This window comes from Acomys russatus, chromosome X, assembly GCF_903995435.1.
Source record: "Acomys russatus chromosome X, mAcoRus1.1, whole genome shotgun sequence".
Lineage (NCBI taxonomy): Eukaryota > Metazoa > Chordata > Mammalia > Rodentia > Muridae > Acomys > Acomys russatus.
This window is the reverse complement of record NC_067169.1, coordinates 38315611-38329851: the sequence shown is the minus strand read 5'-3', so window position 1 is coordinate 38329851 and position 14241 is coordinate 38315611. Positions and strand designations below refer to the sequence as shown.

General features: G+C 37.5%; 1 protein-coding gene and 1 pseudogene across 12 annotated transcripts in view; one reads left to right on the top strand and one right to left on the bottom strand.

Moving 5' to 3' along the window:
• Dmd (dystrophin) overlaps window positions 1-14241 on the bottom strand; it is a 2465896-nt gene that overhangs the window by 296677 nt on the left and 2154978 nt on the right. The window lies entirely within an intron of this gene.
• Window positions 395-1324, top strand: LOC127184575 (S-adenosylmethionine decarboxylase proenzyme-like; annotated as a pseudogene).

Genomic DNA, 14241 nt, shown 5'->3' with positions numbered 1-14241 from the left:
ACAGGAATGAGAGCAAGGCTTACACAGTATGGCCGGCAACATTATCTAGAGCTTGCGCAACTCTCTCTGATGGGAAAGCAGTGGACTACAAGAGACTGAACTGTATCTGCCTCTGTTTTCAACAGACTCACGTTCAACTTTCACTTACAAAAATGGCCAGAAAAATTTTATTAGTCTTTTTAAAAAGTTAAAAGAAATTGTAGGGGGAAAAAAGGAACCTGAACTTTAGTAACACAGCTGGAACAATCCGCGGAGGAGGCGGGAGAAGATATTTAATTTAGTTGATTTTCTGTGGTTGTTGGTTGTTCGCTAGGCTCACGGTGATGGAAGCTGCATGTTTTTTCGAAAGGATGAGAAACTGTTGGAGGTCTGGTTCTCCAGACAACAGTCTGAGGCAAGACAGGGATCTGGGGAATCTTCTCACCATCTCAAGATCTGAGTGGGATGTCCCTTTGAAGGATGTGCACTGCTCAATCGTAAGTGTGACAAAGACTGACAAGCAGGAAGCTTATGTACTCAGTGAGAGTAGCATGTTTGTCTCCAAGAGACGTTTCATTTTGAAGACATGTGGTACCACCCTCTTACTGAAAGCACTGGTTCCCTGTTGAAGCTTGCTAGGGATTACAGTGGGTTTGACTCAATTCAAAGCTTTTTTTATTCTCGTAAGAATTTCATGAAGCCATCTCACCAAGGATACATACACTGGAATTTCCAGGAAGAAATCTAGTTTCTTAATGCAATTTCCCCAAATGGAGCAGCATATTGTATGGCACATATGGATTCTGACTGTTGGTACCTGTATACTTTGGATTTCCCAGAGAGCCGAGTACTCAATCAGCCAGATCAAACCCTGAGAATTCTGATGAGAGGGCTTGACCCAGCAATTATGAACCAGTTCTACATGAAAGACGGTGTTACTGCAAAAGATGTCAGTCGTGAGAGTGGAATTCGTGACCTGATACCAGGTTCTGTCATTGATGCCACACTGTTCAATCCCTGTGGCTACTCGATGAATGGAATGAAATTGGATGGAACATATTGGACTATTCACATCACTGCAGAACCAGAATTTTTTATGTTAGCTTTGAAACAAACCTGTCAGACTTCCTACAATGACCTGATCAGGAAAGTTGTGGAAGTCTTCAAGCCAGGGAAATCCGTGACCACCTTGTTAGTTAATCAGAGTTCTAAATGTTGCACATGGCTTTCTTCACCTCAGAAGACTGAAGATTTTAAACATCTTGATTACCTGAGTGCTATGTTCAATGATTACAATTTTGTTTTTACCACTTTTGCTAAGAAACAGCAACAACAGCCGAGTTGATAAGAAAAAAGGAAGAATAGCTGAGTAGTATTCCATAGTGTATATGTACCACAGTTTCTTTATCCATTCTTCTACTGAGGGACACTTAGGCTGTTTCCAGGTTCTGGCTATTATGAATAAGGCAGCTATGAACATGGTTGAACATATGTCCCTGTTGTGTGCTGGAGCACCTTCTGGGTATATTCCAAGGAGTGGAATAGCTGGGTCTTGAGGAAGCCCTATTCCCATTTTTCTGAGATAGCACCAGATAGATTTCCAAAGTGGCTGTACTAGTTTGCATTCCCACCAGCAATGAAGGAGTGTTCCTCTCTCCCACTATGAGCATATACAGGGGGAGGTAATCCCCCTCAGTCACAGTCATAGGGGAGGGAAATAAGGGTAAAATGGGAAGGAGGGAGGAATGGGAGGACACAAGGGATGGGATAACCATTGAGATGTAACAAGAATAAATTAATAATAAAAATATTAAAAAAAAAAACAGAAAAAAAAAAGAAAAATGAAGAAGAAAAACCGCAAAAAGAGAAGACACACAGGAGGTGGTGGCTGTTTTCTAGATGTTGATACTGGGGGCCGTGCTTTCCATGACCACCACCTTGTAGTTGCAGAAAGTCCCAGGTGTAACAATAGTGTAATCATTTTGAAGTGTATGCATTAATATATTGAGGAGTTAGACATCTTGCATGAATGCTCTATTCTGTGTTTAGGTGTTCTATGCCACTCTTGCTGTGAAATTGAAGTGCATGTGGAAAAGAACTTTGACTGTATGACTCTTTATGACACTTGTGAAAAATGATTCCATTTGGTTAATGCACAGTGTAATATTTCTAAAGGCATCCTCCAAAATCCCCCACAGACAAGGCTTTCATCCTCATTAGATGCTGGCCTCAGCTGACCATCTGCGGCTGTTCTATTGCCGCTAGAGTTTTTTACATCCAGTTACCTCCACTTTCTACAACATATTCTCTACTAATGTTACTCAAAACCACTTTTTACTTCATACATGTGTTTTATGCATTGCCAATTAAAGTTTTTCTTCCACACACACACAAAAAAAGAATGAGAACAAAGTGGGAAAACTTAGACTCTAACCACAACTTTTCTATTTGGTAACTTGATAAAAAAATTTTTTTAAACTAACTTCTTTCTATCTTGCATCCCTCGCCCCTGCCTCTCTCTCTCTGTGTGGACATATACATGATGGTCAAAGGAAAACTTGTGGCAGTTGGTTTTGTGGCAAGCTTCTTCACCAACAGAATATCATGTTGACCTAACTCACTGACATTTTTAGGAATTATTTTCGTGATCTCACATCCTGTTTCATATATATATGATGGCAATCAAATAGGACCATACATGTAAAACATTTTGGAAAATATTAAGAATTATATGAATAAAAGACAATTTTATAAGGAGAGTTAAAAAAATCAACCATTTAATGCATTTCACTGACATTTTGGTGTTCTTTCTTTTCTTATCATCCTTTTAATGTTATGTCATGACTAAAATATCTCTTTTTTATTGGCTGATGTACATTCTTAATAATAGACATTTTATCTACATGTCAACATCTTCATCATATACACTTCTGGCTAAACTTAAGATGAAAATTCACAAGAAATATTTGGACATAGTATGGGAACCTTAAACTGAACAAGTATAAGCATTAACTCTTCAGCTAACCCCTAATCTGTTTTCTCTGTAGTCTATCACCTCAGTAAATAGCACAAGAAATTGTTCAAACAAGCAAACAAACAAAAAACCTGGGAGTTAGCCTTAATCTTCTATTCATGACATTTAATCCATAATCAAGCTTACAGAATTTTTTTGCCAAATACATTTCAATCTATCCTCACTGCTTTTCAAAGGCTCCTTTTTAGATCATAAAAAGTCCCTATTACTTTTCCTTGGTAGCCTATTCTTTGCCTACAAACTATCTACTACTATTGATATGAATAATTTAATACTATTTTTATTGGTTATTATCCTCTTTGCATATGTATTTTCCATTTCTTTACATTGTATTTTTTGAGACAGGATCTCACTTTGCAGTCCTGATTGGCCTAGAACTCATGCAGCTCAGGCAGCCTCAAACTCATAAAGATCCACCTGCCTCTGTATCCTGAATACCAAGGTTAAAGCTGTGTGACATACAAAAATCAAGGTTATTTTAAGTGCGGGAGGATATACACACACACACACACACACACACACACACACACGCACACACACACACACACACACACACACACACACGTAGGACAATTGAGTTGGGAAGATGAAATGTGATGGGAAGGGAAAAAGGATGACAAGATAATGGGGAGGACTTTAATCAAAGGGCACTAAATATGTATGAAATTGTAAAAGAATAAGTAAAATTTAAAAAGGTCTCTTACTTCCTATTTTTTGTGTGAAGCAATGTGGAATGTCCTGGGATTCTAAAGGTTTATAAGGAAGAACCTCTGTTATTTACTGCCGCCATACTCATACTCTTCAGTTTGGCTTGAAGGGATATGATAGTAGCTTCTGAAAGGTGAAGAAAATTGTCACTTCCTTCACTGTCATGCAGTGTGGCATTCATTTATGACCACAGAACAAGAGTCTTAGGAACTATAAAGCAGAGGTTAAGAACACCCAAATGCTAACACAGAATGCCATTGTATTCATAATGCTAGGGCTGAGCTCCTGAGCCTACTCTGAAAGGACTTTCTCCCAAAATTCTTACTACGTGAGAAAAATAACCAGTGTTTTACATTTACATTGTAATACTGTTATTACAAATAGAAAGTCACATAGGCAAACTTCCTGTTACAACATGTTGGGCAGGACAGTCTTCCAAAATCAGAAATGCCTTCGACCATTATGTCAGTTTCGTGTCTTCTAATGTTACATTTGGGCATTTGGGGCTATCTTACATCTTCTGTCTTATAATAGTGAAGCATGAAATTGTGTGTGTATGTATGTGTGTGTGTGTGTGCATGCATGCATGCACAAATGTATGTCTATGCATGTGTGTGCATTGGATTAAAAAGGAAAAAGGAGTCACTGCACAATTGAAATGTGACATATAAACTAGAAGTTGACTAAATGTAATAAAGCTCTAATCCTCCATTAGGCTCCAGAAATCTAGGTCTTATGGTTTAGTAATATTTTCATTACTTCAAAGAATCAGACGTTGTTTCCTCTGAGACATTACAAAGACTTCTACAGAAATAGAGAATAAATGTTATACCAAGACTAAGAAAGCAAAACAAAGTTTAAAAAATGTCGAGTAGCAAAGTAATAGAAGGAGGAAAGGATGTGTGAAAAATGTTTAGAAGCCATTAAGAGGTTAGAAAAAAATTTCAGCAAGGAATCTGAGGGCCAAGAGGTGAAGGATAAGAAGGTAGAACGTCATCTGGTCAGTTTCTCTCCTTGTCCTTATATATCAGTGTTTGGTTATTGTAATGTGCAAATATAAGTGCATTCCTTCAAAGCATAAAACTTTATTTAAAATAAACATATCTCTATAATTTACATACTATTTTAACCTCCAATTACATTTTACAAACTTGTTTTTCACTTATTTAAAATTGTTTTCTTGAAACCCTGCCATCTGAAGATGCCTGTATTAGAATTCAAAGAGTCTCTGATTTAAATATGTTAAATACTGTTGGATCTGGTAATACAAATCAATGGTACAGTGCTTATGTAGCATGTGTGAAGCCTAGAGTTGAATAGTTGAATATCCAGTACACACACACACACACACACACACACACACACACACACACACACACAGAGAGAGAGAGAGAGAGAGAGAGAGAGAGAGAGAGAGAGAGAGAGAGAGAGAGGGAGAGAGACAGAGAGACAGAGAGAGACAGAGAGAGAGACAGAGAGAGAGAGACAGAGAGAGAAATCTAAATTTTTATTCACAACAAATTTCACATGTAGATCATTCTATTATAACTTTGTATGTGATGAAACTACAGTCTTAAGATAAATATAAGTATTTGTGGCATAACCAGAACCTACAATACCTTTTTAAAAAATTTTAGCTTTTAAAATTTATAGCAGTCTTTTGAATAAATAAGGTATCCTTTCTTAAGGCAAATTACATTTGTACACAAATCGATAGAGAAAATTATTTTTAGAAGGACTGAGGCATAAAGGTGATACAGAAATGAAGTGGGACTGGGTTTGTAATTGAAAGGAGTATGTACACACACATACCAGCATCCCTGCCTGTCTGCTCTGAAATCTCTGTGGACAAATTTATTTTTTGTATGTCAAGTGTGGTCCACTTATATATAGCATGGTGCATATCTGTAGATCAGAAGACAACTTTTTGAAGGTGGCTCTGATCCTTCACTTTGTTGAGGCAAAGTGGTATGGCTCTTGTTTCAGCTGCTGTACTGTGTATGCCTGGTCATGTGGCCCAAGGGCTTCCAGATGATGTGCCTGTCTCTTGTTCCCATCTTACTAGAAGAGTGCTCAGATAACATGTGTACCCCTCACTCATGGCTTTTTATGTTGGATATGGAAATCAAACTTGAGTGGTCAGGTTTATGTGGCTAGATGTCATCTTTTCCTATGGAGTCATCTCCATAAGCTCTGCCATCTATCTATTCTTGTGCCGCATATAGAATTTTAAAATTACTCTAGCAAATAATTGTTTGAGGTTTTAGAAAAATTCTATTTTAAAATATGTTTGAAACCTGGAGCTAAATAATAAACACTTTTCAAAGTAGTTCAAATTTTCATTACATTTATAGCCATGTATTTTCCTGTAATTTACATGTAGCTTTTTTATTAATCCGATAAAGATGACAGTACATGCCCAAGAATTATATTTTAGTTTGTCTAGTGAATGAAACTGAGAGGCTGATGATGAAGCACAGAGGAAGAGCTTTTGTCAAACATGCAAAATGTCCAGAGACAGAGAGACAGAGACAGAGAGAGACAGAGACAGAGATATAGAGACAAAGAGACACAAGGATACAGAGACAGAGAAACAGACAACGTTTAAAACCTTCTTCATTTCTGTTAATGTATCAGAAATACATGGCTTCTATGCTCACCCCTTTTGTTTGTTCTCATTTGATTCAGCCTGATTAGGCTGCTGTTTGCCACAGAATGCTGCAAGCCACTGTGAGTCAGCTCCTTCAATACCACTCCCACCTCCACTTCCCCTAGCAATCTTTCAGTTGGTGGTTGTTATGGCACACAGATCTGTGTTATCTAAATGGAAGTGTTAGGAGAAAAGTTGCTGAAGATCTCTGGCTTTGTCACAAAAACAGCAAAATAAAACAAAAACAGCCTTCTAGACAGTATACCTCTTTGATTTCTTTGTTTTGTTTTGGACAGGGTTTCACCAAGAATCCCTGGCTGGCCGCAAACTCACAATAATCTTCCTGGTTCAGCCTCTTGAGTAGTTGAGGCTATAAGTATGCGCCAACACTTGGTGGCTTTGTTCTCCCTCCCTTGTTTTAAATCCTATACAAATGGTGGTGGATAGTTTACTAGCCATTTCATGACACTGATATGACAAGCTTGAGTAAAAGCCAATGAAATCCATGGAAATGTAAGACTTGACATTGTGGAGACTTCAATATCTTACTAACAGATATCTTAACACTGCAGCCAAATATAGTTTTAATCACTTAAGCCATCATATGCCATACAGTGTTTTTGTATCCCTTATAACCATGGGATTTCTAACTGATACAAAACACCAGCTAATAAAATGGGTGTATGGAAAGTAAATGAAAACTATTAATGATTCTACATTGTGAATAATTTAAAAATACATGGCTTGGACAGATAAAAAGATGTATCTGGGCTATTTTAAACAGCCCTTAGGATCTGATCTTTTTCCCTTTACCACTGTGCTTGATTGATAGTCAAAAGTGAAACTGACAAAAAATAAGTGAAACTGACTTAAATGCACAAAGAATGCAAGTACGCTCTGCTACACGGTTTGTAGCTTCTAAAAAGAGATCCTTTGTGCTTGTATATGTGTTACATATAAGTACATGTGTACTTTCTGTCAGAAAGATAGATGATTCTAACTTAATGCTGCTCAGACGCAGGAAATTCCAGCGTTGTTTCCCCCATGATATAGAAGTAAAGTATATCGTTATTTTGTCAATAACCCTTGAACTTCAGGCAACATTCCCCAGAAACAAAATGGTCAATAGTAGAAATGTTTTTTCCTGCTTTCTCTACCTTAATGCAAAAGCAAAGGAAAGCAAACAACAACAACAAAACCAAAAAAAGTACTGCATAATTTCCTGAAATATCTATCATTCACGCATTCAAGGTACCAAGAAGTCAAACTATGTAAAGTCTAATGTGTGCAATAATTTAAAAATGTTTGTGTTACTCTGAGCATTGTAGCATACACATGTAACGCTGGCACTCAGGAGGCTTGTCAGGAGGATAACAAACTCAAAGCCAACCCAGGCTACGTAGTAACCCTGTCTCCAACCAGAAAACAATACCAATCAAGCAAGTGAAAACAAGACCACACAAAGCACTTGTGTAAACTCTTGGGTTAAGTGATAATAGAGAGAAGGAGGCATAGTCCCTGGATGAGGAAGAAAATGTATAGTTATGACCTTCCTTGGAAGGAAAAAGTCTTCTTAAGAGGATAAACTCTAAGTCTTGCCCTATAAAACTTATTCCCCCTTTTAATCTTTGGGCATCAGCTCTAATAGGTATATTTTATTTGCTATATATATACTAAATTAACAATGTTTATCATAGCTGTGAGTAGCTGAGTGAAATTTAGAGGTCACTGGCCATTAGCACTTAATTTCCTCGCTGAAGTCATTGAGATGAACTTGGGGAGGGGAGCTTGATCAGTCTTACTTTAATTTAGTCTCTTTAGATGAGAGAGCAGTAGAATATCTTGGGGATGCCCCGGTATTGTGGGCCTTTTTCCAGCCATTTCCACAACACTAACACAACTATCAGAGAAATAAGCATTCCATTCCTAGTCTCAGGAGAAGAATGAGCTCAGGCTTGATGATCACTTATGGTGATTGACTTGCCTCTGACATGGACGCCTGACTTATTGCTGGGCTTTATGGACAATGCTCTCAGCAATTGCCCAGTTAATCTCTTTAGCTATTCTATCTTTCCTAGATTCCATTGTCTTCTACATAAATGCTGTAACATGCGAAATGAGGTTTAAGCAAAATACAAATGTGGAGGATGGAAGTGCTATTCACAATAGCCTGAGATTTAAAGGGAGAGAGGACCGGATGGCTCTTTTAGAATCACAACAAAGGAATTGGACAAAATTGTGAGGCTGACTGCAGGCCATGGCAAAGATAATTAGTAAGTAATCACCACAGGAAATATGAACGTTGGAAACAAACATAAAGACAGCTAGTTCCAGTTAGCCAAACCACATGGTGTGCATTTTCTCTTATTTCAGGATCAAGGAATCTGTGTGGTTTTTCAAACTTTTTTTTTTTTAATGAATGAAGATAGCAGATTTTCTTTTGTAAAGTCAATTGTTATAACAAATGTAAGAACAATATAAACATATAAAATGGGCCATTGGCTTTGCCTAGGGGAGAACAAATATAACTTGAGTTATATACCACTAATAATGAGCAAAACTAGTTAATACTGGATATAGCTAAAATAGAAAATAGTACAAAACAGCTAACATTGCGTACAAAACCTACAGTGTGTATGATGCTTATTTAATGTGCATATGTGTGTATGTAGTGTGTACGTGCATGTGTGTGTGTGAGTTTGCACATGTGCTCACATGCATACCATAGCATATGTGTGGATGTCATAGAATAACTTGTGGCGGTCAGTTCTCTCCTTTCAATGTGTGATTCCTAAGCACTGGACTCAGGTTGTCAGGCTTAGGTTTGATAGAAATTTTCCTTGCAAGTGGAGTCATCTCAGTTGTCCTTTCTTTTTTGTCTTGTCAAATACTATGGACTATTCCAGATTTCAAGCGATACAGAAGTCCTCACCACACAGTCTTCTATGTTTTGTGTGCAAGTTAAAATTCATGTTAATGTTATTTTAGCTCTGTTGATTCAAAGGCAAATATAAAAGCTGAAATAAAAATTACTGAGTGTGATAGCCCTATGACCTCAGCACTTGGGGAGTTGAGGCAGGAGAATTGTAAGCTTAAGGCTAGACTGGGATATAGAGTGAGAACATCATATTAAGTAGAAAAAGTAAGGAAACAGCCAGCACACATACGCGCGCGCGTGCGCGCGCACACACACACACACACACACACACTCATGCACCTCGTTCAAATTCCTGGTTCCATGTTGAGTTTTTGAGTGACACCTGTACTTTGCTGCCCTTCCCCGCCCCCCTTACAACATATATTTCTTTTCCCAAACTAACCTTTACTGACGATTGATGTGGGAGAGGCACAGTGCTAAATACTTTTCATGCACATCATTCGTAATCCTTATATGCAGCCTCAGCTACCTTCATACCTCCATTTTATAGATGGAAAATAAGCTTAGAGCCTTTCAATAGGCGAGAGAGTAACAATGTTAGTCAATGGTAGAACCGTGGGAATATGAAGCTGCAACAAAAGCACTGGAAAAGGGACAGGGAGTGTACAGCATGGATGGATTGGTGTGCAGACTATGACAGTCTAGGTCATCAATCATAACATGAAAGGAAAACTTTTTCATCCAACTCATTATAGATGAGAGAGAAAAGTTGGGTGCATGGTTGTTCTAAAATCTTAGCTTGGATAACAAAAAAGATGAGAATAAAGAAGTCAGGTACAAGGCTGATTTTGGTGTGGTGGTGGTTATAGAGAATCGCTGATAAAAGCTAGGCATTGGCAAGATCTCATACAACTTAAGTTACATAATAGAATATGTAAGTTACCATAGACAATTAATTTGTCCTCTCTCTTCAGTTCGGGTTTTTTTTTTTAAAAGTCTTGTAATGAAATGAAAGCAAAAAACAGAAAACATTCAACCAAACAAAAACCCGAGAAGAAAACAAAAACACCCCCTCCAACCAAGCAAACAAACAAAAATATTCTCATTGAAATCAGGTAGTAAAATTGAATTGAAAAAAAGTAATACTAATGGCCGTAGGACATAGAAAACAAACTGTAAGTTTTCCACATTAAATTCAGAAGTGAATGTTTGTGAGCAATGAATCTAACTAGAATCACCATGAGAAATAGCAGTTTTCTAACCATACCTTTGCTGAAGGTGTCAGAGAATAAGTATCCTATACATGCTATGCTTCCAGGGTGCCAGCATTGCACATGATATTACAAGAAAATTTCTGATGACAACACTTAGCATTGGGACCTATTTCCAGGTTATGTGAGATGCATTTTAAAGAATATTAAGATCAAATGTGAGGCACCAGAGTATGTGAGAAAGTCGTATCACACTCTCCACTCAACTGTGGAGAATATTCTGACCATTGGCTAGATCTGGGAAGGGGTTTAAAGTTTACCTCCTGTATTGTCCTTGGCTGGTGCCTTAGTTTGAGCGGGACCCCTGGGCCCAAATCTGCCTATCATATTGTTCTACTTGTAGATTTCTAGGACCCTCTGGATCCTTTTATTTTGCTGTTCTCCCATGCGTCTCTCATTTAGAGTCCCAATAGGATGCCTTCCCCTCTGTCCCAGTTTCCTGGTAAGTGAAGGCTTTCGTGGGACATGCCCCTTGGGCTAGTATGCAGATATAAGTGAGTATATACCATTTGATTCTTTCTGCTTCTGGGTTAACTCACTCATTATGATCATTTCTAGCTCAATCCATTTATCCACAAATTTCGGGAATTCCTTGTTTTTAATAGCTGAGTAGTATTCCATAGTGTATATGTACCACAGTTTCTTTATCCACTCTTCTACTGAGGGACACTTAGGCTGTTTCCATGTTCTGGCTATTATGAATAAGGCTGCTATGAACATGGTTGAGCAAATTTTCTTGTTGTGTGCTGGAGCATCTTCTGGGTATATTCCAAGGAGTGGAATAGCTGGGTCTTGAGGAAGCCCTATTCCCATTTTTCTGAGATAGCACCAGATAGATTTCCAAAGTGGCTGTACTAGTTTGCATTCCCACCAGCAATGAAGGGGAGACCTGGTGGCACTCAGAGGAAGGACAGCAAGTAGCCAAGAAGAGACTTGATACCCTATGAGAATATATAGGGGGACGTAATCCCCCTCAGAAACAGTCATAGGGGAGGGGAATAATGGGAAAATGGGGGGGGAGGAATGGGAGGATACAAGGGATGGGATAAACATTGAGATGTAACAAGAATAAATTAATAAAAAATAAAAAAATAAAAAAAAAAAAAAAAAAAAAAAAAAAAAAAGAATATTAAGAAAGGATCCTATGCAGATATTCTATGCTATAAAGTCTACTATGTTAAAATAGGAACAATACAAAAATAAATCTTAGTTTTATGTACATGTATAAAAACTAACTACATCATTTAATTGAAAAACAGATAATCCAAGTTGGATATCAAGGAATTGCCTTTCAAGTATCATTTATTCAGCAGATATAAATGGTGTTCTTACCAGTACTAGGTTTGAGAAGGAAAACAAGATTGCTCAAATACCACAAATCAAATATGGTTCTGAGAAAAAGAGAAGTCACTGAAATGATGTCAACTCCACTGAATCTATTCATAGTGCATAAGACATTATGGGTGACATCATCTTTTGTGGTTACATCTATCCTTGCATTTCTCAAATTTCTATTTTGGAATGATTTCTTATGTTCCTGCCTAAAATAGCTCATCCTTTGATTCTTTGATGCTCTTATGAAAATGAAAGGGTACATAAAGCAGTTTTTCTCAGGACTGATTAGACATGGATAAATATTTACATTAAGCAATTCAAGGAGGAGAGGAGTATTGTTCTTTCAGGAATTGCACAATGAAAAATTTTAACTGATGTAGATTTCATATGCTAGATCAGGATGATGAATAATGTAACACCAGATTTCTTTCTCTTTCTTACTTCTTTCCTTTTCTATCGCCCTACTTCTTTGTTGAATGTGCAGACAGTTCTCTCTCCGACCCCCCTCCATTTCTAAAGTTACTCCAAAGAGAAAAAAAGGCTCAGATGGTTATATGAAAAACATATACAGATAATAGAAATCTCAGAGCTATATGCTTAAGGAAAGCAATAAATTAACATAGTATAAGACTTAAAGCATCCATATATAATATTTAAAAATTTCATGTCTTATATGTGATTGAATTAGGAGGGTACAGATTTTAAAATAAAAAATTTCAGTTTCTGTGCTTTCCAGTCACAGTCTTCATTTACAACGCTGACATAGCAAGCTTCTGCTTTCTACATTTCATTTGTACAGGTGCCTGCTGCATACCAATACATATCTTCTCTTTACAACCATGTAGATGCATTTATTTATCATTCAATATGTATTCTGTAAATTACATTCTGGAAATTTGAACATGAGCAAAATGCGGTCAATATAATCCATAACAGTGCACAGATGTCTTGAAGAGATTGGAGAAATCAGTCACCAGGAGGGTGACTATCTGAGAATTATAAAATGCATTTGGATGAACAAGTTAGAGATCAGGTTAAAACAGTAACAAAATCCTAAATTTGTAATTTTGTTATGGTTGTGGGATAAAGTCAAAGAATAGCTGTAGTCAACAATTTACTTTTAAGTACAGAAAATGCAAAAGGAACCATGCATACAGGAAGAAAGGAGACATGGATATAAAAAGAAACAGAAAGGAAAATCTGAATAAATGATAGCCAGAGTAAAAGAATCAAGGAAAAACATCCAGCTGTGGTAAAGTGCTTTCAAATTGCCATTTATGCAACTGATGCATGGAATGGACATTTCTCAATGTAGAGAAGAGGAACAGAACATTATTATGAACAGAGCAGGATCCTTGGCAAAGTACCAATGAAATTACACTTTTCCATAGTAGAGAAAATGGAGGGTGTGAAATAATGTCAATTAGAAAGAAATGCAAGCTACTGGAGAGAGTCGGCCCTATTCCTGGAAGAATAGCCGTCACACTTAGAAACCCTGAGACTTCTGGGAAACAATGACTGCAGAGACAAGATTTACTGATTTAAACTAACACTTCAGTTTTCTTCAAGAGACAAACCCTAATTATAATAATATTATGGGACAAGAAAATATCTACAAGTAGGAGTGATAGTCAAAATGTATCTAGTCACTACTATCAGACAGTCACATAGAAGTCAGGCATAGGACATGATCAATCAGATAGGCACTGAAGATTCCAACTGAAAAGAAATTGGTATTTGAGTAAACACTGGCTGAAAATATACATGATATTTCCAATGAGCATTTATGAGCACCCACCCATTACGGGAGTCATGCCCTCTGTTAAACCTAGTATAATATAAATACTTTCAAACTTCCCAACCTTTAAAGCACCACCTTCACAATGGATAAAGAAACTGTGGTACATTTACACTATGGAATACTACTCAGCTATGACAGACAAGGAATTCACAAAATTTGTGGACAAATGGATTGAACTAGAAATTATGATAATGAGTGAGTTAACCCAGAAGCAGAAAGAGTCAAATGGTATATACTCACTTATAACTGGACACTAGGCCAAGGGGCATGTCCCATGAAGGCTTCACCTACCAGGAAAGTGGAACAGAGGGGAGGACATCCTATTGGGACTCTAGGTGAGAGAAGTATGGGAGAATGGAGAAATAGAAGGATCCAGAGGGTCCTAGAAACCTACAAGAAGAACATTATGATGGGCAGATATGGGCTCTTGGGTTCTGCTCAAACTATGGCACCAACCAAGGACAATACGTGCAGTAAACTTCGAATTTCTACCCAGATTTAGCCAATGGACAGGACATTCTCCACAGTTGAGTGGAGAGTGGGGTCTGACTTTCACATGAACTCTGGTGCCCCATATTTGACCAT